Here is a 22,374-nt window from a genome sequence, read left to right on the forward strand (position 1 = left end):
TGCTGTTTTTTATACTAATGTATAGATGTAACCAAAGCCTGTGGTGATGAGGAATACATTCCTTGCTGAAGCGACATATTAATTCAAACACCAAGTATTCAAATTTTTGTACAAGTGTTTGCCTATTCATAGCCTAGCTAAAAGTTGACCTAAAATTTCATGCTGTCAGAGGCATGTTCATCCTAAGGGGACAATTTTCGGTTTTTATAAGCCTCTCTCTATGTACACAAATGATGCATTTCAGTCTGTTATTATTGTCAGCCTCATATTAGTTGACTTAAACAATAAACCAATAATCTTTTAAAATACCATAAATTCATATTTTTCAATGACAAATATACTTTCCTAAGTTTACATTTATTTGTGAGGCTTCTTATATTTTAATAAAAGCATTTGTTGCAAACTTATCACATCTTTTAAAACATGGTTAAAATACTTTGAGAAATCTAGAAATAACTCAAAAATAATTAATATTTCTATAGTCAATATATTTGAAAAAAGTTTGGAAAACATTTTCCCTCTGGAATTTAGAAATAACTGTTAAGAAATAAAATAACTAATATGCATATCCCTAAATAAAATGGCAATTTCCTTATATTTAATAGAATATCCATGTGCATGCATTTCTTCCTTTTTTATTAGAAACAAATAAAAATAGTAATATGACCACACCAGACAGGTAATATACTACATATTTGCTTAACTGTCCATGAGGAAAAAAGATTTTGTATCTGCCTAGTCAATGCAAAATGAACACCATTGTTATGGTGGTCCATAACAGTATTAAATATTACGACAGTATTTTTTTGAAACAAATGACTTCTTTTCTTCCTTGTTTGATACATCGTATGGTCCAATAATACCTGTTTTCGACAATTGTGTATGTTAAATCTTATGAGCAAGGAAGAAGTAGCATAGACTGACTTACGTGGAGGCGAGGATTTTGGTATTTTTATCTTTCGGAGGAGTCATAATGAGTACACCTGTGCATTTGGAAATAATCACTGGTGGTAGTTACACAATGGGCTAAAATAAATTGGCAGAGAGTAAGCCTCACATAACCACACAGAAGTAACCAAAGGTCATATTCCATTTGCTTGTCTGATTCAAGTAGAGTTCTTTAGACATTTGCATTAAGAATCATCAATAAATCTTATCTTTATTCAACTCTTTTTAATCCTTATATGAAACATAAGAAAAAAAAGTAAATGGAACCATATTTTAAAACTCCTTTTTGGCTGTGGAATGTAACACAGTTGCAGACAAATTCCTCCCAAAAGTACAGGTTAATGAATTATCCCTAAGTGAACAGCCAGATAAACTCTATGTCAAGAAATAGAGCATCTGTAATGCTGAGACGCCTCCATTGTGCCCCTTCTCATCTCTATTCTTCCCTAAAAGGTAATCTTCCTCCTGACTTTGGAAAATAGGTGACTTGCTTTCTCTTGTAGTTTTACCACTAAAGCATATGCCTATGAACACTGTTATAGTTTTGTCTAGTTTTGAAGAATATATAAATGGAATTATAAGAATGTATTCTCTTGTCTGATTTCTTTCACACAACAATATTTTTGATATTCCCCTATGGTGTTTGAGTCAAGGTAATTCATTCATTTTCACTATAATGCTATTGCATTGTATGATTGTGCTATAATATCTTTATCTATTTTAATGTCGATGGACATTAGATTATTTATCTTTTGGAACTACCACAGATAATGCTGCTGTGAACATTTTCGTAATGTCTCTTGGTATACAAGTGGACACATTTTCTTGGGTATATTTGGAGGAGTAGAATTGGTAGGTCAGAAAGTGTGTATTTATTCAACTTGAGTAGTTGATGCTAAACTGGCTTTTTAAATTAAGAAAACTGGCTTTCAGAATGGTTGTACTAATTTACACATTCCATTTTTTACCTGAAACAAATAGACAAATACCTCAGTTCCAAAGATGTCCCTGTCCCACAAGACTAAAACAGACACACTTACACATTCATTTCATTCCCAAAAGGAGGCATTTGATGGTAACTTCCAGAAACTACATCCAAAGTTGATATCATGCGGTGACTTTTCTCAGAGTCCATGATTTCCAAGAGATGTTGATGACTCCTCCAGTTCTTCTAAAATCCACAAAGGCCGCCCTGTGAGACCCAGCACAACGTTTTCTAAAGAAGACTCGAATACTGACCACTTACCTTGGGCAAGAAGACTTGACCTTTGCGAGGTTGTTCTGTGCTGAAGAGCCTGCTGAGGGGAGAAGCGTGAGAGGGAGACAGCCTCTCAGACCGGATGGAGACAGTAGGAACGTGGGAGAATACATACAGACATAGTGATTAAGAAATCTATTTAAGCTGTTATGTCAGTATTTACAATTGAAATTTGATAGTTCAATTTTCTGTTGTTGTCAAAGTACATATACTGTAAGTTAAAGGGAGCTGAATGAAAATTCATGAATAAACATTTTGAGTTTCCCTAAAAAATGTATTTGGTAGAATGACAGGTTGTTGAGTCAGCCTTTTTGTTGGGGGCCCTCAAATTTCAGTATGATTCTGGTTTTTTTGTTTGTTTGTTTCCATGTGCCATTTAGTTCCTTGCCAAATAATTTTCCAGTTCACTTCCCGGGTATGTGTTGGTTGGATGGTGAGTTTAGATCAGTTATTAGCAATGGGGACTTATGCCTGGCTGCCAGGATTCTAATAGGAGGTGAGGGAAAGACACACTAACATGCTGCAGTTCAAAATGTAGCTGTTTAGTTCATCTCTCTGTTTTTTCAACTCTGCCCTGAAGTCTGCCATCAGCTGAGCCAATGACCATGAGTCTGAAGCCTCTCTCGCTCAAATTCCTCCAAGAGAAGGCAGAGCCCTCGGCTTCCCTTGCCCCATACGCATTTATATTATCATTTCTATTCTTTTAAGCCAGTTATTGCTTCTCCGTATGCTTTCTTCCATCAGCAGTGGAAATAATTTGTGGGCTGTTTTCTGTTTTCTTATTTTCTACCCTGGGGTTTATAACAAGTTCACATCACTTTGGTGGAACCTGGGAAGAGAGATGAGGTAAATTGATGTAGGCATTGAGCCGTGTTTAACCATAAGTATGATTGTTAACCGTGTTAGACAGGCTGTAACTTCCATGAAAAGAAGATGGCTACCTTATTCACAGTTCCACACCCCTGTCTAGCACAGTGCCAGGCACATAATTAGTATTCATTAAACATGTGTTGAATAAATCAACAAAGGAATCTTCAAAAAGAAATACCTATGCAATATTTAGATATCTGTTTAACAGAGTCATGTGTTTCCAGTACAAAAGATGGAAAATGCAGACATAGGATGGGAAGCAGGTCAGACTTTTCTGTTGATCTGGCTAGGTGGCATGGACAGACAGACAACTGCCATTTACAATTCACTTCCATTAGCCTTACTCTTAGTTGACTTACCATATTTGGCAGGCTGTTTTCACTTAACTCTTTCCAAGAAATAATTCTTTATCTACTTCTAGGGTATATAGTTCATATTCCTTTGTCACTGGTAAGTATTTTGAAGTGATTCTGTCTCTCTATCTTGAAAAAATGGAAAGTCAAAAGAGTATTTTTCTATTTGTGATTCTTAAATGTATCATGGTGAATTAAGAAATCACCCTCCAATTCCTCAAAAAACTCAAAATAGAAATACCATATGACCCAGCTATCCCACTACTGGGTATCTACCCAAACAACTTGAAATCAACAATCCAAAGTAACATATGCACCCTATGTTCACTGCAGCACTATTCACAATAGCCAAGACATGGAAACAATCCAAGTGCTCATTGACTGATGATTGGATAAAGAAGATATGGTATATATATATATATATATATATATATATATATACACAAAACTGAATACTACTCAGCCATAAAAAAGACAAAATCATCCCATTTGCAACAACATGGATGGACCTGGAGGGTATTATGCTAAGCAAAATAAGCAGACAAAGACAAACACCATATGATTTCACTCATATGTGGACTATAAACAAACAATGAACAAAGAAAACAGTTCAGTGGTTACCAGGGTCAGGGGGTTGGGGGTGGGCACAGGGGGTGAAGGAGTGCACCTATGTGGTGACAGACAAGAAAACAATGTCCAACTGAAATTTCACAATGAGGTAAACTATCATGAACTCAATTAAAAAAACGAAAGGAAAAGAAATCACCCTCCATATGCCCTGGCTCTGTAAAATCTGGTCAGCTCAATTCTTAGAAGATAGTTAGACATCTTTTATTCGAACAAATCTATAGACAGGTAACTGTATACTCTCATTCTCAAAAAAAACACTCAGGTGGTTGTGAAATACCTTGAGAGAGAATGTAGAAAGCAGAAACAGGTCTGAGTATTCCTCTTGTCCCTCTCTAAAAATGAGAATTTCTTAGCATCTTTTAATCTGGCGCTTTTATGAGAACATTGGTATGATGAACGTGCACTTAGAAAAGGTAAGTTAGATTACTTTATTTTCTATTGTTTTGAAAGAACTTCTGAATTCTAATTTGATTTAGGCCTTTTGACTATTGTCCATATAACCTGGTGTGACTTATAGAATCTGCCTTTGTAAGTATGTGCTTATTAGTATATGTTTGATACATCAAAGCATTTATAAGAGCAGGCAAAAATTCTTCAGAGTAATTATACCCTTCCTAAGTATTTTCCTCCAGGGAAGGTTATCAGTTTGGGAGTAAAAGTAAAACAATTATAAATATTACATATGTTTACAAATGAAAATACCTCAGGAGCAGAAACTTTATTGGCGTCTGTGTAATGAATTGGTACAGTGTTACATAGGCCTATGTACTCTTATTGCCTGAGGAATCCCAAATTTCCCTTTCGCTTAGCATCTATGTACTCCAATTTAAAGTTCAATTCCTTATATAAAGGAAAGAAAATAAAACAGTGCCAAGGCCATGATGTGTCTATTTTGTTTCTCAAGATTCTACTTAGGTGCCCAGATGTAGGGGACACAGTCTATAGATAGCCCATAGCTTTTGATGTATTCATAGGACCAAAATTAGCATTGCTACCATCCTGTGACTATGGCCACATTCTTAATGACTTTTGCAATGCTTATGGATAAAACCAGTTCTCAATTATCACTCTGGTAATTGAGGCTGCATTGTTAGCATAAGTGAAAACCATGGGAGGCCCAAAACTTCACTGTGGCAGAGAACCCCAAAGCCTCCTCACTCTGTCCTTTCTCTTATAACTTGACCTTTATTTTATTTCAAAACCTTCTTGTGATTTGAGCAAATTCCTGTGTGCCTGGGAAAGATCTCATGAATACACATTAATTTACCACCATCTTATTATCTATCCTTTTTCCCATTCTGAGCTATTAGCCCTTTTCTTCCTTTTTGCTTTCCATGATACAAGCTTTGCTCACACTCCTATACCCGCCTTTTCCTTATATTATCCCTAATAAAGAACAATCCTTAAGTATGTAGAACTGACATTCTGGATGGTAGATACCAAGGCTGCATTTGTGTTTAACTTGTGCTCTGTGTACAGACTAAACCCTACAAAGGCAGGAGCTTTGTTTAGCCTGATAAATGAGGTATTGTCACAGCCTAGCTCAGTGTATAGCACATAGTAGGCATTAGTACATATTTGTTGTGTGAATGAATGAAATTGTTTGTGATTTCATTACAATTTGAACTTCTGAATAACCAGGGCTGTTTCTTTAGTCCAGCTACTAAGGGGTGTGTCTGAGAATTGCACAGAATCTGATTCATATTGCATTATGGGAGGAAATAATTTACTATGTTTATCATTGCCCTTAGCAGCAATAATCACAAAAATGCTTGTAAACGCTCAATTGTCCATGGAGATGTATGTTGTGGTTGGTTTCTGAAAAGAAGGAAAAACACAAAATTTAGACAGTTTGACAGACCCCTCTTATGTAGACTCAGACATTGCTAGACCAGATGAAAAGTAGAATTGGGGCCATTTTGATGTCAAAATTAGGAAAAATAAAATTTTCTATTGTTGTGGCACAAAACAACTTCATTTCTCTTAAATAAGACCATTTTATTTAAAAGTTTCCAGAACATTTTTTATGTGTAATTAGTTGTCCAACTACTAAAAAGAGGATTGAAAAAAACCAACTAAAACAGAGATGGTCAGCAAATTTTATGCACACAACATAGTCTTGCTATAGTTTTTAGAAATCTCTATACATAAATAATAACCATTAGTAAATTAGTAATTAAGAGCCTTTTGATAATAAAAGATAATTAATAGCTTGAAAAAGTCTATTCTTACTGATTTTTGGGAAAGAAATGTTTCACGTGTCGTTACCATGTATTTGGGAAATTCAAGCATATAAACTCTAAGTGGCAATAACGTCCTGCATAGAACAAGGAGAGACATCTGTGTTTTTTTTAAAGATCATTATAATTGACAATATATGTGCTGGCATCATTCTAATTATTTGAGTTTGCTAATAATTGTTCTCCACATAATAGTAGCACAAGTTCAACCTTAAGATGCATATGTTTTGCTAATGTTAAGATTAGCTGATTAATATTGATGGCAGCTAAGGCCAGTGGCTAATGTCTGACATCTGTTTGGGAAATCAGTGTTTCAATTCAGGAAGCTGGCATTTCTGTCGGGGTTAGAATGAGGGGTTATTGTGTAAGGAATTATGATTAGGGTTTTGTGTATGGTTAAGGTTAGGCATAGGACATGATCTATTTCATTTCTGTTCATCTCAGTGTATTTCCACTGGCAAGTTGCTTGCTCAATTCTGTGTTAACAGAGAGGTCTTCCCCTCTGTTCCCCCGTGGCACGTTCACTGTGGCACTTTATTTCACTCGCTACTTCCATGTTAATGGACTGATTGATCTCTTTTTCTTCTGTATTAGTCCTTACCTTGTCCTTAAACAATCTTTTCATTTGGGACACAGGAATTTCTTTTTGTTCCATTTGTTTTTTGTATGTCACATAGACACGTGCACTGATTTAAAGTTGGGGGTTAATTCTTATATCATCCTTTCCCAGATGTCAACCTCAATCTTGATAGCAAAAGCACATCAAAGGGCATTTTAGTTTTGGGAGGGAAAGGTAAAATTATACAGATTTGTTCCAAAACTGTCTGGAATATTTTTGAATCAAAAACTGTAAACCAAAAAGAAAATAAATATTATAAAGTCTTTGACATTTTTTAGACATAAGAGATTATTTCTCTTATTTTTCTTCCTCTAGTGGGCTTCAGTTGGCTTCAAGTTGGTGCAGAAGAAATAAAAAGTAGAGTGTGCACACAGCTTATACAAAGGAAGCAATGAAAACTTTGTAACCTACTTATTACAACAAACAGGGTAATAGTAAATTGAAGTAGCTACAAAGATTCGGAAAATGGATCAACTGGAAAAGCAAAGAATATTGGGACCTTTCAGTGTATTGAACAAAAGCTCAATTAAAATCTCTTCTTTTTACTTCCACTTTTCTTCAACTGAAAAATTGTGTAAAAAATTATCAAAATCTTGAAAATTCAGGAAAATCTTTCAAAGGCATCTTGAGGGTCTTGCTATGTTAATGTTTGATGTTTGTAATGAAGTCCATAAAGCTGTTGTGTCAATGTGATCAAGACACTCTGTGCAATAAGGCAGGAAAATGGAACTTTAACACACCCTTGGAAGATTTTTCTCAAAAACTACTTTTTTTTAACAAGATGTTTTTTTATGTAAAGATTTCAGATGACATCAAAAAATATTTCTTTAATAAACATCTCCTGTCTTTGGGGGAAAGCAAAACTAAATCAGGAGAAAATCGAAATTAGCTATGAGCATTCCATTTTAAACATAGATTGGGACTAGGAAAAATGGTATTTTCTGTTATGGTCTGCCCAGATCATTGTTAACTTTTAGATAAGGATTTTTTCTTTCAACAAAATATCCCAGACTGCCAACTTCTAGCTTCTAGTACCAAGGGGCTATTTAAACTATTTTCCCTAAGATTCCACATCTTTCAAATGGGTATAGACATAGCGATGTTATGATAATTAATGAAGTAATCCATGTAACACAACTGGACATAACTTATAGTGAGTGCACAATAAATATTGTTTAATGTTAGTGGAAGTAGCAATATTATCTAACATAATACCCACCTAGGTTTGGGCCTGTTTTAGGATATGTTCAATAAAGTAATGAATGAATGAAGAAAATGTCAACAGCATCTTCATGAGAACAAGATACAAGGAAATTACAGAAATTTAGAATTAGAAGTTATTTAGTGCATCCTCTTACCTAATATGGCAGTCCTCTAATTTGTGCAGATGGGTTAATATTGTTGTCCTGAAAAATATTTTCCTTAAATTAAGATGAAATGAGAATGCAGCTAGCTTTTGCTCATTGGTGCTAGCATTTAACCTCTGGAACTTCACAGAGTTGGTCTATACTTTCTATCATATAATAACACTAAACGTTGGATTGCAGAAATTATCACTGCCTTACATAGATTACTGTCTGGGTAAAGTGTTCATTTGTTCTCAGTTGACTTGGTTTTCCTGAGATCTAATTATTCAATCATTCTGATTTGTAAATGTCTCCTTGTATGTACCATGGCCAAAACATAATAGAGACTCCAGAAAGATCTGACTAGTGCCCAGTGGGGTTATTAATAACTACTCTTACATTACTATCATCCCAGCTAACAAGAATTTATCACTTATGTGCTAGGCCCCGCAGTAAGGCTGTAGATGATTTAGTTCTCCTTTTGTCCAGAACCTTCATAAGGCAGATTTTATTACAGTCAATTCTTCTGCTGAGGAACTGAGATCCAGGCTGGTTATATCACTAGCCTACAGACTTGCATCTAGTCACTGAGAGGGCCAGATCTCAAACTTTTGTCTTTTCTGACAGGAAAAATTGAGCTTTCACCTCTCCACTTTGTTGCTATATTTTCTGCACACCATGATATAAACCTTTGCACTCTTGAAAGATATAGCTAAAAGCTTAAAAATTCACCAACAGTTAAAAAAAAGAAATCCAACCCTCTAAGAAGTATAATTTGGGCGGTTGATTAGGCTCCTGTATACTAAATAGAATTCTGGTCCAGAGTGGGGGCTTTAAATATATTATTTCATTTAACTGTCAATTATGATGTAGGTATTGTTATTGCCATTTAAATTAATACATATCATGTACCTCCGTGGTCACACATGAATTGCTAATGCAAGGATATTGAATTTGCATATGTCAAGGGTCTGCTCCACCTTTGTGAATACTATTTAAGATTGTATTAGCATTTTTGACAGTCATGGCATATTATTATCTCATATTAAGCTGTGCTGACTAAAACACATCTTTTTCAGATGAACTATTCATTGGACATTCAAAGATTTTGTCCCTCGGTGACTAAGGACCTAAAGGCTAGGTTCTTAAGAGAACAATTTATCAGATCATTGCTCTAATATGAATCATCCCCTAGGAGAGATTCATATTCAGTCTATACTAATTCACTTCTGGGACCCTAAAGTCACTTGCTTGACTCTGCTGTCAACTAAAAGTAGTACCAAATGGCAACAGGATACAAGCGTGAAAGCAAAGAAAGGAAAGGAAGGGAATTCAGTGGTTTGATATTTTGATTGATAGTTGCAGGATTCATGCCAATAAAAATCATTGTTTAGACAGGATTAATGTAGTTACTGACTGAAGCAATGTATTTATTCATGCAATATTTTATTTTGAGATTCTTTTTTAATAATAAGGAATGGATGTTCTCTTTTTCTGAAAGAAGGGCTAAGAATATAAAGCAGTTTGGGCATGCAGCTGGATTAAATATATCTAAAATAGAGGTCATGAGAATGGAAGCATTTACATCTGTTAATTCATCAGGGGATGGTTTTCTAGAGCTTTGAATTAATTTAGTAATATAACCATCAAATCACATGCTTTTAAATTAAAAAAGTGAAATAAATGATGAGAATTACGGCAGCAAATGGATATTTTTTAAACTGAGGGAAAAGTGAAGCAAATCTCAGAAAAACCAACAAATGAGAGAAGATTATATGCTCAAACAGGGAAGTATGCTTAGTATACAAAAGTGAGCAGTTTCTGGGGATGCTAGTGCAAGGGAATTACCTTTTTGCCATAAAATGAACCAATTTTAACCAAATTTCAGAATAACCTTTTACTATTTGAGTTTTTGATACATGAAGTTAATTTTACTACAGATTTTTATATAACAATATGTTATAGGCATAGAGCACTTTCCTAATTTAGTATCTGAAAGCTTGTGTAAAGAAAATGTTTCCCTGTTTTTATATTTTCTTGTATTAGCCATAACTCATGATGCTCTTTTGAGGAAGATTTTGTTTTCTCTCGCCAAGTTTTAGTAAATAGAATTTAGTTGAATTTGGTACAACTAGGCAGTAAGATGAGGTAGGTAATTTTACTGTCAAGCGAACTGTAGGTAGTTATGCTACATAATACTTTTTGTTTTTCTTCCAGGAAAGAATCAGTTAAATAGTATTCATTTTCTCCAAAATACTTCCTCATCTCAGCTCCTCAAAAGAATTTCTATGCTATTGTTAAAGATATTTTGAATTAGTGGTCATAAAGTACTTTTAAAACATCCCTGTGAAGGGCTTTAGAGCTGCACCCTGTAGCATCGGGAGGATTCATTCCTGTTCAAACAAGAGAACAGAGAACAAGACTGGCTGCAGCAGGTGCCTGCTTCAAAGATTCAAGTCGAGTGGAATCAGAAAAGAACAGGCAGTGCAGATGGTTAAAAGTAAGTTAGTGTTTCTGAAATTAGTTTAAATTGTTTCAATAGCTATTTGTATTTTAACGGCATCCTTTACTGATTCATATTTTGAAATTATATCTATGAAAATAGGTGCCAAATTGAGAAAGCATTTGCATATTTATAGGAATATTAATTTTCAGAACTGGATTCATAAGACTGATATGAATCACCCCAAATGCCAAAAGCTAAAACAAAACAAGACAAAACAAAAAACTCCCAATTTTTTTATCTTTGTTTCCTGGTTTTATAAAAAATCTATTTAAACATCTGAATCTTCACTAAGCCCTATAGAGAATGGCTGTATTTCTAGGAGAATGTTCTGATTATTCATTTTCATTTATGTAGTATATTATGTTGCCTGAAAAGCTATTAATGTAGCAGAATACAATGGCAGAAAACAATCCGAGTAACTGAGAATTCTATTGCATCAGGATCCGTTATGTATTTCTCTTTCTTTTTCAACTCAGAGTGGGCAGTTTTTAGAGATGTGACCTATCCTTTGTTTAAGTATTTTTAAATTCTAGTCATTGCGCGGTGAGAATTTGCAGGTGTTTCTCAGAGAACTTTTTCCCCTCTAGCTGGATGTGGAAAGGACAATGCAATTAATAACAGATGGCACGGGATGACCACGTCCTTGAGAGAACGCCTTATTGGCACCTCCTGCTAATTGTATCACATATAACACAACTAAAAGCATAATAAATCTGAACTGGGGGACATTTTATGCAAGAGCTCTTCTCCTTTTCCAGACGGTAAATTGCTCAGCTCTTGAAATATCTATAACCTTGTGACACCCAACTTGCATTAGCTTAATTGCCTTTTTTCCTCTCCCTCCCCCTTCTACCCTCCCTTCTCTTCTCCTCTCCCTCTTCCCCTCTCTCCCTCTACCTCTCTTTCTCTCCCCCTCTCTCACGCAGTGTTTTCCTCTTGGGTATAAAGGAACAGTTGGGCTGTTGTTTTTCTACCTAGTTTAGTGCTGCATCTAAACCAGCTATATTTCCCTGCTTGTATAGAGTATGTTCAGGGATTGATATGCTGGCTTTACTGGGAAATTATTCTTCTAGAGGGCTTTAAAACACTTTCCTTAACATTAATGTTGGGGAAGAAAATGTATGTCTAACTGCTGATGTAAATTAATAAAACTGTAGAGGAGCGTTTTAATTAAATGGAAAAGCACGTGCGCTTCAGAGGCCATATGCACTAGCATACACACGCACATCGGCATGGGCTTTCTTCTTTTTTGCCCAATGGGAACAACTCCCAATATAGTGTAGGAGTAAAAAGGATTGAGTTTTCACTTACTTTGTAACTTGATTTGGTGTTATTGCCAATTTGTAAAGTGAAAGTTTTATAGTACATCAGAATGTAACCTCCAAGCGAGGATCCTTTTTTCTTTCTCTAAGAAAATGCTTTGATGAGTAGCCTAAATTTCGTATTCGTTTCTTACACGTGTATTTTCAGTTTGGGAGGTTTGCCTATTAATAAAGCAAACAACCAACCAAAAAACAATTTAAGTCATATTTGAAAAGGGTTAAAACAAACACATCAAAATCACGGAATGTATGTTGAAGTTGTGTCTCCGCTGCCTGCTTGTTTGCGTGTGTCCTCTCCTTAGCTAGAGAGATGTCTATTCCTCCACAGTGACTTCTCCTCACTAGTGAGAGTGACCTTAATGTTTGTGTCAATGGGATAAACCAACCTAAAATAATAAGACAAATCATAGCCTACATAAGGATGATATAAAGTAAGAGAAAGCAACCATCTTCTGAGATCTTTCTGGTATTAACACAATCCCTGGATTTACTAGTGAGTAGTTACACTTTGAAGCAAGAAGTTTTATGTGAGTTCTGGACCTAGGACACACTTGAAATTGGATATAAAGGAAGAGGGAAGAGTCTTATGCTTCTGACCATTCTCGTTGGGTTTCTGATGAGATATGAAGCATTCCAATGGTTGTCTTGTAGACGTATAACCCCCAATAGCAGGTTTGCAACAGAGTAAATAAGGTCAACATTGTTATTATTACTATGAACTTCAAGAGAAGTTGATTTAAGTCGTGGTCTGTATGTAGCTAATGATGACCTTGGGTAAGTCCCACCACTTGTCTGAGCATCATTGTCTTCCCTATGAAGTGAGAGATCAGGACAAGAATCAGTAACATTCAAACAGTGCTCCCTTGAAGACCAGGGGTTCTGCAGATCCCCACTGTAGATGGCAGAGGGTTGGAGTGGGAGAGAATGTAGAACAGGGGGCCAGTATCCTTAGAGCAATTTTGGTATTGTGTGTTGTATATTTTCATGTTTCATATAAGATTTACTTTAAGCAATTCTTTTGAATACACATCCACTTGGTTAAAATTATTCAAAAGAATTAGACTACATAATCTCTAGTATTCCTTTCAGCAAGAAATTCTATGATATATGTATTAGCATGCCTCTTATTTAATATGAACTAATTCTAATATTTAAATGAATGAAACATGGCATTTAGAAATAGTTACTCTGCTCTTTTTCCACTTGTTCTGTCGTTGATTAGAATGATAGACAATATAGGCATGAACATCAATAAATTCCTTTGCATTAAAGGTGTGTGTGTTTAAAATGTATGTCACTTTTGTCTCTGTATTTTAAAGAAAAAGTGTTGTTTATACAGCAGGCAGAAACTCTGAAGCCCACGTGAGTAATGGGTCTTATGTTTTTCTTTGATTTCGTGTTTGTCATCTTCATCCTCATGTATTTATGGCCTGCAGCCTTCAGGTCAATGCAGATGGATAGTTACTCAGTGGCGACATGAAGGTAGTTCTATCACTCTTAGAAAAAAGAATAAAATCATAGTATTAATTATAGTGACATTTGGTCTTTGTCTCATCTGTGTCCCTGTGCCTATCAGGCATTTTCTAGGAGTAGATTCTTATTTCTTGTTCAATAGTCAAATAAAGATGTTTTCTATATACAGTGGAAATAGAGGCTAACGTGATAGAAAAGATACTCATTACCATATATCTCTGCACAGTAACTCGTCCCATTCCTGACTTTCTTACTTTTGGTTGCTGGGAGGACTAAAGCAGTTATACAGTGAAAGTATTTGAAAAATATAAAGCCTCAAATGAATACAATAGTCTCCTTGTGGGTGGGAATCTTGTCTTAGTTTTCTTTGTAACCTGATCGCTTAACATGTTTCCTAACCCACAGTCGATGCTCAGTAAACTTTTGATGAAAATATAAATAAATGAATGAATAGATAATGATTATATAAATAAGTCTGTATTTGAGCCAATGCATAAGACAAGATGACTGCTACATAAAGATGAATTTCTATTCTCTGAATTGTTTGTAACAAACATAATAAAAAACAGTGAACAGGTGTGCATATGCTGCTTATCTATAAAGTATTATATGTGATCGCAACAACTAAAAATAAAAGCTGACCCTTAAAATGTTTCCTGTGTACAAATATCAATCAAATATTGTCATTTATTAGGGATGGGGAGGAGACAGTGTTAAAGAAAAGAAGAGTCAGAAATCAAATGTGTCTTTCCTTGGTTGCAGCCACCTTTCTCCTCTGTAACTCATTATGGCTTCCACCGCTCATTTTTGAACCTAAATTTATCTCTGGTCCACACACACCAGGTGATATCTCACTTATATTATTGTAAATTATTTACATCACAAATTCTGGGTCATGCAGTAGAGGTGATGGAACATTTTTACACAAAAATGTTGCGATCATGTTTTATTTTAAGCTTCTAACACTGATCATTTTATTTGCAGTGTAAGTATGTCCTACATTAGCTTTTGGATTTGGTTATTAGCACAGTGAATGGGATCCATTAAATAGCAAGTACTCTCTCTCTCGATTGATGTTATACCTCATATCTTTGGATAACTGCTAATATGTTTGGATATAATCAGGATGAAGTGTTATGCTTCCTCTTTATGTATGACTTTGGCTAAGTCATTTGAAATTGCTTCGATCCTTGTTTTTTTTTGAAATGACAGTGACGGTACCAGCCAAGTACTGACATCATTTAGAGTGGGAGATCATTATAATGTTTGGTACTAGGGGATTGATAAGCATCAACTATTAAAAAGTAGGTAGTGGAAAAATGCTGGCTTTGGAATCTATCCGACTTTGATTCAATTCTTAGCTTTTCCGGTTACTATGTAATATTGAAACAGTTTCACATACTGTAGGTTCCTTATCTATAAAATAGCATAAAAACCTCACATAGGATTGTAGAGAGGATGAGAGATAATAAAAGCAGAGTGCCTAGTATAGTAGTTGCCTATCGTATTTAAGACACTGCCTCTTTTATTACTATTATTATACTTCTTGTTATTAACATATCTGAAAATATTGGTTTAGATCAGTGGTTCTCAACCAGGGGAGGGTTTTTGGGTTTTTTTTTTGCCACACCACCCACCTCGGACATTTGTTAATATCTGGAAATATTTTTGGATAGTCACAAATTGGATGAGGGTGCTACTGGAATTTAGTATGTAGAGTCCAGAGATGCTGCTAAACATCCTACAATACACAGGGAAGTCCTCCACAACAAAGGACTGTTTGACATGAGCTTTCAATAGTGCTTAGATTGAGAGACCCAGATTTAGAGTCAAATCACTCACTTGAAAGATGAAAGTTGTAATTTAAACTAACTGCTTCAGATTCTAAGAATTTAAGCTAGGAGGTAGCTATACCAAATGGCCTCAATATCTTTTCCATTATGTTTACCTTGATTGCAGGCTAAAGGAAATGACTTCTGCCCGCAATGTAACATAATAGAAATAGCTCAAATTTTCCAGTTATTTAAGACATATAGTGTCTGAATTATAATTACCTCCTAATCAAATTAGCCAAGTAGTTAAGAACTGAAGCTCCCATTGACCTGAATTAGTTATTCTGTGGTCTGTGTTTTGCACCACCTTTTGACTTGGCTGTTTTCAGGAAATGAGAGGGATTATGGAGAATCAATGCTGCAGTGGATGGCTAAAAGCATAATTACTGTAGCTTAGCACAACTTTCTTTACTAACATTAGTTTTGAGTTTGTATTTATTATATAAGCTCATGTATTTTATTCATATAAATTCAATTTGGAATGTAGTCAAATGTGTTGCAAATGCTTGATTTAGGTTAGGACACAGATGAGACGAAGACCTAATGCCATCTTAATTGACAATAGGGTCTTTTTCTTTTAAGGCTGATAAAAGCTCTCTTCATGTTGTCATTGAATATCCATATACTTTGGCAATGCCCTGAAGATTATAGACTTTAATTTAAATACAAAAAGACAGAGATAACAGATGCAAAAATCAAAGAAATGCAGAAGAATCTGTGACAATCATTCTTTTATTTACCTTTATTCAAAAATCAGCACTGCCCAAAATACTTATATATTATATCAGCATGGCTGTTTATCCTCATGAGCAAAAGAAATAAAATTTTGCAGTTGAAATTGGTCTGCTGTGAGTGTGGTGGAACATGTAGCAACAAGGAGAGGTAAGATCCTGTTTCTTGGCAAGCTGTTGCTTTTCTGTCCCCTTCATCCTTATGACTGGACTCATACAGACATTTCTTAACTTGTGTCTTTTTCATTTTTTCCTAAGTAGGCAGCAATATTCTTAGAAACAAAGAATGGCACAACCTTCTTTCAATCAGCATTTTTCTCCCTGAACTCTCAGTGCCTGTACTCTGTACAGTATCCCTTCTTTCCCCATCTCATTTCATTATCTTTCGGGCCCTTGTCTGCTAGTGGAGTGGAGTATAAATAATAAGCCTCAACAAAGACACAGTAGTTGCATCAAATAGGTAAACTCTCTGAAGGAGGCATGAGGGATAAGCAATGTTATATTGGCAGGCTGCACTAGAGGGCAAAAGAGAGAAGAATTCTAGCTTCAGCTACAGTTCTACAGAAAATACAGAAGGTAAGCTTGTACATTCACCCTTGAGAGATTAGTAAGTGAAATTTCTTCAAAAGTCTCAGATATCCAGCCCTTACTTGAGAACACAAATTACTCCACAAAACAGGTAAAAAATCTTTTCATATCTATCCAAGAAGAGAATTCGTTGGTTTGTATGAAGAAAGCTTTATACAAAAAAAATTGGAAAATAAAAAAAAAAACCCAGAATGCCTCTTTGCTGGAACAGATGCACAAGGAAAATATTATGAAGCTTTAATAAGGAAAAGAATCTTGAAAAACTCTATAACCTAGCAAATTTCTTGACCTTTTCTTTCTGCAATCTGTTAGTCAGTTGGGTGTCTCTCTTTTCTCCTGATAAGATTTTTGAGTTGAGAAATCAATGTGGTGACTGTGTCTTTGAACAAAGTACTGTCATGTGCTGGTAACCATATCTTTTATTATAACAAATATGAATTCAAATGGATAGCAAAGAGACTTGCTATTCCAGTGGAAATTGTAACACTTGGTTATTTATCTGTCATCAATCTATGGAACCAGCAGGGAGGAGGAGAAGAACTCTCACCTGCTGGATCCCTAATTCATCTGCTTGTTTGAAACTGCTCTTCTACCCCATGTGGCTAGAAATCAACAGAAAGACCTCTTCTTTAGAATCGTGTGAACTGAAAACCAATCTTGGCTCTTGCGTGTGTTTTTGTTTAACAAGGGCTGACTGTAAAGTACCCATGTGTTTGTGGCTAGAGTTGAGAACCAAGTTTTGAACAATCTCATAATGGGTTTATATGGAACAATCTATTTAATGGATTAAATAAATTGGAATGCATTGTAAATTCTAAAATCTAAACATATTGTGACCCTGAGTTGACTTGTGGAAGTAAAACTTATTACAATTACCAATGATTAATTTCAATGTAAAATGTGGACAAATAATATTATGTTGAAATTTAGGGGATATCTAGAGTTTATCAAAAGATTCTTGTCAAAGAATCATTATTCCTAAGAAATGATTCCTAAGGCATTCCTAAGGAATTATTATTCTTCCTTAGGTATGCTCCAGAGGAAATGAACTTTTACAGTCCCATGTGAAAGGAGAAATAATTAGATAAAGTGGTGTATTAAACAGTCAGAAATTCTAGATTTTAGAAATTCCAGATTCTAGAAATTCTAGAATCTAGAATTGGAAATTTAGAGCAGACACATTAGCTTTCTAAAATCTATCCTTAATATATCATTATATTTATGTATGGAGGAAAACTAACTTAGACAGCTATTTAATATTCTTTTGATTTTCTGAGCATTTTGTCTTCCATTTGGTACATGTGAGTAAACTATAATCGCTCCTATTGCATACAATAGGAAAAAAGCATTTTAAGAGACTTCAGATTATAATATTTGTACCAGCCTGACATGAAAAGAACAGTGGAAGCATATTGAACACTTTTCGAAACATTGCTAACCTAGGCCGGATGATTCTACAAAACAGAGCTAACTTCTCGGAATGAACAAAACTCACCATAATAAGGGAGGGGAGAGCAGTTGCCTAAGGAAGTGGGAAATCCAAGTTGTCTCTGTTCATTTAAAAGGAGCCACCTTTCTCTTGTATAAACATCATCCTGAAATATGTAATGAAAACTGGAGGAAACCCTGAGGGGGCCCTAGTGCATTTAGTAAATGATGCAAGCCCAGTTGACTTACAGTGAAAATGAGTTTATGGATCTATTTACAGCTCCCTTTTGCACCTCAGCTCTCTCCATTCTTCCAGAAGAAGCAAGAGAAAGAGGCTGAGAACATGCAGTTTAATAGCACATAAATTTTCCTTCCCATTGTTTCAAGACAAGTTCTATTGAATTAACTCTTAACTATGTTAATCAAATATTTTCTATCTGGCATTTGACAAAGAAAAAGAAACACAATTTTAAACACTTCTTAATAATGTAGAATAGCAAGTTTTTAGCCAAAAAATCACAACTTTATATCTTGGGAAGTTGTCTCCTCAGCTGACCAAGGCACTGACTTTTCCATGAGGAGGTGTGTCTTTTTTCTTCATCCTGTGGTGGGACATTAAGAGATGCTTCACCTGTAGAAGAATTCTTACAAATTCAAGTACTCAGAGCATGGATGCAGTGTTGAGTTTTCAGGAAGAAACCATTTCTCCTGATGTTTATATGATTTTAGGATTTCTACGGTAAATGTTTGCCTATGTAAATTGGTTATTATCCATGCCATACAAATGTAACTTTCATACTAAAAGAGCTAGAATTTAAAAATAATTAAGGAATAAAGTAAAAACTTAAAAATCATTTATATAAGGCAGCCATGTTGTTTACTGTATTACACAAACAAACGTTAAATCATATTTAAGAGGTTGTTCCTATCCTTGAAAGAGGAATACGAAAGAGGAGAAAGATGAAAGAAAAAAAGAAAACATGTCACAAAGTCTATATTTACAACATGAAAAGACTGTCTGCAGCCCTGTTGATTAGTAGGACCTGTGCCAGCCATGCCTGCAGTGGGCACTAATATGTAACTGGACCGTTGGCCAGTAGGTGCACTGGGGAGTACCAGGTACTCTCCTACTGTTATTCAACCTGTAAGGTGATATAGTTCACCTCCCTCAAGCCTGAAGGCAGAGTAGATTCCAAATACAGAGGGAACATCAAACCAGGAGTCGATCATATTTCTGGCCAAAAATGGTCAAGTAAAGAACTTAACCAGCTGGGTAAAAACAAGCCACTTGTTGAATATGTTCTAAGGACAGGGAGTCAGATGCTTATTCTTGTATATCAATGGCAGCAATGTCTTGGGTTTGGGACACTAGAATAACAAAATTGAAATACTGTGTTTCAAAAATAAAGTTTTAAGTACTAAAATGGATTTGGAGAGTATGTGAAAAATCAATGAAGTATAAACAGAATTATTTTCACATATTTTCCCTAAAATATTGAGTGATATGCTTCATATTCTCTTTCTTTCTCTTTTTTGTAATTAAGTGGCTCTCTTCTACCAGGCAGTGTGATAGGAACTTTGTGCATCATCTTATTTAATTCTCATACACACAAAAAACATGAAATGATGCTCATCATTTATAATTTATAACTGAGAAAGCTGGAGCTCAGAAAGGCTGATGAGTTTGGCTCAGCTCTCCAGCTAATATGTGGTACAGCCGGAAATTGGGACAGCTCTCTCGACCTAAAATCCACGTTCTTTCCACAAACCAATACAAACTTCATTATTTTGTGTTTTTAAGCCAACTCTTTTGCTTTCCCCTTAATTCATTGTTTAATATGTTTGAATGTTTAATATTTCACAAATGTTAATAGGTTAAATGTTAATTATGTGGAACTAGATTTTTTTTTTTACTTTGATCAGCAAAAATAACAACAGACTTTAGTCCAGTTGATACTCGTTGGTACTATTGGTTTTAAGAATAAAGAAAAAAATTGTTCTTCTCTTTTGCAAAATCAGACAAATACAATGTTTCCCTTGTAATAAATATTATGGCATAAATGTAATAGTCAAAGATAATTGTTTTTTTTCCTCTTCAGGATTAGACTTGCAGGATTGTTATATTCAAAATGTAAATATAATCACATAGCCTGTATACACCCTAATAATTAGAGCGCATTGGATATTGCTTTTATGAAAAAATTGAGAATGGCTTTAAAAAAAATGTCCAACACCAAGCAAAAGACTAATTTGATTTTGGGTGGTGTGAAATTTAGAAAGAGTTATGAGATGTATGTTGATAGACTTTCTGCTATCTTATACCCTCTTCTCTTTAATTAATTTATAAGTAAGGTAGAAATATTGGAAGATTCAGAGAGAGAGAAAGATCATTTTTTGAGCCTCTGTTATGTGCCAATGAGTGTGTTGGGGTACTTTCATCCATTGCCTTGTCTAAGCTCAGGTAAAATTACTTTCTCCTTAGTACTAAGGGAAACTGAACTCCAAGAGGTCCCCTGATTTGGGGAATGGCACAGCAGGTTTTCAAACTTACATTTCTCTGGCCCGTAGAAGTCTGGCATTTTCCCACTACTTCGGGGTCTTTGTGGAGTTGCAAATGGATCACAGACTTCATTGACTTTCGTTTTTAGTCCTCACTAAATTGATGTTTCAATAACGTAAGCAGGAAACTTAAGAAAAGCTGGGGAAATCTCAGCGATTTACATTTTAGGCTTTCTCACTTAATACTTGCAATCAGTTGCTAGCATGCTATACATGGATGCATACTTGTAAATTGATTCAATTCCCCTTTTTATGTTGACTTACACTTTAGTATCAGTAGGGTGCTATTTTTTATTTTCGTTTTTCTTGATCTTCAGTAGACAGTGCTTCTTAATTGTTTAAGCTTTACATTTCTCATTTAGTTTTTGAAGTAAGATCAGTAAAAGAAATACGCTTTTAAGTATAGTTGTGTTTTAAGAGAGTATTTTTTGTGAATTCTTTTGGATGCCAGTAGACTTACTTTAACTTTTGCCCCCATAATTTAGGTGGGATTGAATTAAATTTTCTGTTGGACGAGCTATCTGCTTCTAAGGAAGGTAATTTCTTAGAATTTAAAAAAGAAAAATCCTATGTAAGCCTTATGAGGCTTACTCTCAGCCGAAGGATAGAGAAGCAAATTTTGGAACAACATATTATGAGGAAGAGATGAAAGAAAAAAATAAAAACACCATATCAGAGTCATCAAAATATGTCATTAGTATGATCTAAGGCTACATTTTTCAAAAATTTCAAGAGTATATTTTGTTGAACATTAATCTTGCAAGTTGTCCTGCCATCCCCAGGTTATATACATACAGCTTCCCCAGCCCGACCTTGCCATGCACAGGCTTCTAATTAAAAATTATCAGAAAATTTACATTGGCCTGTTAAATGTCATGGTAAGCCTAACAATAGAGAACACTTTTTCTTAACCAAGGGTCCCTCCAAATTTGACCACAAAACTTGCCTTTTGTGTGATGCTTATTAGTGACATCTAGAACCAGAACTCAAAATTCACATTGGGGGACGCTGTTCTAAGGACATACCCAAAGCTGCAATAGAGAGGGGTATACTGGACCCAGTTTGAAAGGGTGATGAGAATAAAGACAGTCAGATTAGATTGGAGGAACTTGAAATAATCTGGTAAGAGACAATGAGGGCCCAAATTAAGACAACAGTATGGAATAGACTCAATAGATACTCAGGATAGGATGTAGAATTGATCTGATTCAGTGACTATTAGATAAAGAGGAAATAGTCGCACATACCAGGTCTGGCTTGAGTGATTGGTTAAACAATGGTACTGTCACTTGACAAAGGGAGGTCAGGAAGAAGAATTGTTAGGGTAAAGTTAAAGAGTTAACTTTTGGACAATTGGCTGGGAAATACTTGGAATTCATCCATCTTGATTTTTCCAGTAGAAGTTAGAAATAGGTTTGGAGCATCCAAAAAAGAAAAAAAAAAGCCTCAAAAGATATAGATGTTGGAATCACTATATTGTATGAAGCTCCTGGGAGATGGATGAGACTGTCGATGACTTCGTCTCTCACTGGTAGGGATCCGCTTACTTTACTAATTGCATTAAGTGGAGCAAAATGTTGAAAATGCAGACTATAGTTTGCTACCATAAATCCAGTTTTTGAAAAATACAGGAGATAAGTAAATAAAAAAATAAAATTACCTAGATATTAA

General features: G+C 35.0%; 1 long non-coding RNA gene across 1 annotated transcript in view; it reads left to right on the top strand.

The window, feature by feature from the left end:
• The window catches only part of LOC111770189 (uncharacterized), a 96,024-nt gene that overhangs the window by 27,285 nt on the left and 46,365 nt on the right, over window positions 1–22,374 (top strand). The window contains exon 2 of the long non-coding RNA XR_011431446.1: window positions 10,482–10,764. This is a non-coding gene — a long non-coding RNA (uncharacterized lncRNA). The remainder of the gene's footprint in view (window positions 1–10,481; window positions 10,765–22,374) is intronic.

The sequence above is a fragment of the Equus caballus genome, chromosome 23, assembly GCF_041296265.1.
Source record: "Equus caballus isolate H_3958 breed thoroughbred chromosome 23, TB-T2T, whole genome shotgun sequence".
NCBI classification, from domain to species: Eukaryota; Metazoa; Chordata; class Mammalia; order Perissodactyla; family Equidae; genus Equus; species Equus caballus.